The following is a 2,500-nucleotide window of genomic DNA, read 5'->3' as shown; positions in this document are numbered from 1 at the left end:
CCAGCGTAGTCCCTCTTCCCGCTCGCGCCCGTAACCTCAAAGGGATGCCCGAGCGGCTTTTCTTCCCAGGGCTGCTCCCCGCCCAGGGCGGGAGCGCAGGGGGATCCCAGGTCGGCCTTTCACCGTACTCCCTACCTCTTGGCCCTCGTTCCTTCTCCCGTTCTCCATCTAACCCCTTGGCTCTGGGGTTTCCGCTCTCCCTCTCTCGCTCTCTCTCCTGCTCCCTGGCCGAGCCGCCTGGGAGGACGAGGGTCGAGGGGGAAGGCAACGGTCGGGCTGGGGCACACCGCACGGTGAGAACCCCCTTCGCCTGCCTCCACACCTCTGTCGTCCTCCCCACTGACGTAGGGGCTCGGGAAAAGACTGGAAATCGCGAAGCTCGGCAGTGGCGCGGAGAGGCCACCCACCGCCGCCGCTGTCGCCACCGCCGCGGAGGCCGCCCTTTCGGACACGAGGGGCAGCGCGAGCCTCCGCTGGCCGGGTACGCATCTGGAAGAAAAGGGCCGCCCTCGGAGAAGATCGCTGTGCTTCCCCGCACAGGGAGCGATTCGGACGACGGGCCCCCACGCCTGGCTGGGTGGGCGCCCCGCCGTTCGCCCGTACGGGTCGTCGGACCACTGCCTTCGCTCGGTTCGGGTCAAACTCCCCACGGCTCGGCCACCTCCGCAGACGGGAGGCGAGGCCGGCATGCGCGCCCAAAGATAGGTGTCGGAAGCCCGGGGGTAGAGGAGGAAGGGGACCGCTCACCTTAAGCCAGCGCGGGCTCCAAAGCCCGGGCCGAGCGAGCGGCGCCACCTCCCCACCCGGGAGCGCTGCGCCAGATCGATCGGAGGAAGAGCAGGGGTGCATGTAGGGACTTGCCCAAGTACGGAGGCTGCAAACCCCTGTCGTCGGGAGATACGTGCCCACGAGTCCTGGAAGCGCGACTCGGGTACAGGCGCCCTTGCGGGGGGGTACTGGATGTGGAACAGCACTGGGGTCGAAGCCACAAAAGCATCCGCCCTCATGGAGCCTCTCCTCGGCCTAAAAATCCAGATTTTAGCCTTGACGGCGCCCCCATGTGGAGAACCAGGGCCCGCGGGGGGGTCTGGCCAGGCTCACTTCAACCCAGGAACACCTCTCTGACTTGGGATAGGCGACCGGCAAAAGTCCCCCCACGCAGCTGCGGAAGCCTGGGTTCAGCCAAGGTGCAGACCTCCAGCCGAACAGGGACTCATAGCCAAAACGCATACCCAGGCCTACGGAGGTGAAAACCAGCTTAAATGAGTCGAAATGTGTCGGGGCTGAGAGGTACCTCTCTCTCATATATTCTGCCGGTGGTGTGCAAAACTGGGTCTTTGCATGGAGTGTCACCCTATACCCACTTTAGGGACGCATGCAAAAAAGTGCCCGATCGCCTGGAACTGTCAGGCGGATTCGGCTCCCTGGAATTTCCTCATTCTGGTTCTTTTTCACTTTTTGTCTCTTTTGCGACATCTAGTGGGCAGGCTGCATTACTGCAACCGGGGACACCTCAAAACGCTTGGAACTGGGGAGCGGGCTCAATTTACAAACGTTTTGCGGGTCCTGGAAGTCAAAATTGTGACTTCTGAAAACGACTAAGTATCAAGGACTCATCGCGCGAATCGCTCTGGAACTGAAATCGGATGCGCGCACTGACATGCTCCCCTCTCTGGAAGTCTGACACAAGTTGAAAAATTTTCTAAGTCCCCAAAAATTTTTTTTTTCAACTTTTTTTCAATTTTCCCCCTGTGGGATATATATTTTACCCACACTTTTGGAGCCCTCCTGGGATGCCCTCTAACATACTAGAACCTCATTTTGTGGAAGTTTTCACAAAATTGTGAAATTTTCAAAAAGTCAGAAATTTTGCCAAAAACGACTAAGTATCAAGGACTCATCGCGCGAATCGCTCTGGAACTGAAATCGGATGCGCGCACTGACACGCTCCCCTGTCTGGAAGTCTGACAAAAGTTGAAAAATTTTCTAAGTCCCCAAAAATTTTTTTTTTCAACTTTTTTTCAATTTTCCCCCTGTGGGATATATATTTTACCCACACTTTTGGAGCCCTCCTGGGATGCCCTCTAACATACTAGAACCTCATTTTGTGGAAGTTTTCACAAAATTGTGAAATTTTCCAAAAAGTCAGAAATTTTGCAAAAACGACTAAGTATCAAGGACTCATCGCGCGAATCGCTCTGGAACTGAAATCGGATGCGCGCACTGACATGCTCCCCTCTCTGGAAGTCTGACACATGTGTGAAAATTTTCTAAGTCCCCAAAAATTTTTTTTTTCAACTTTTTTTCAATTTTCCCCCTGTGGGATATATATTTTACCCACACTTTTGGAGCCCTCCTGGGATGCCCTCTAACATACTAGAACCTCATTTTGTGGAAGTTTTCACAAAATTGTGAAATTTTCAAAAAGTCAGAAATTTTGCCAAAAACGACTAAGTATCAAGGACTCATCGCGCGAATCGCTCTGGAACTGAAATCGGAT

The sequence above is a fragment of the Phyllobates terribilis genome, unplaced genomic scaffold (assembly GCF_046119375.1).
Source record: "Phyllobates terribilis strain yellow unplaced genomic scaffold, ASM4611937v1 Scaffold_2608__1_contigs__length_119276, whole genome shotgun sequence".
Lineage (NCBI taxonomy): Eukaryota > Metazoa > Chordata > Amphibia > Anura > Dendrobatidae > Phyllobates > Phyllobates terribilis.
Note: the sequence above shows the minus strand (reverse complement) of the source record.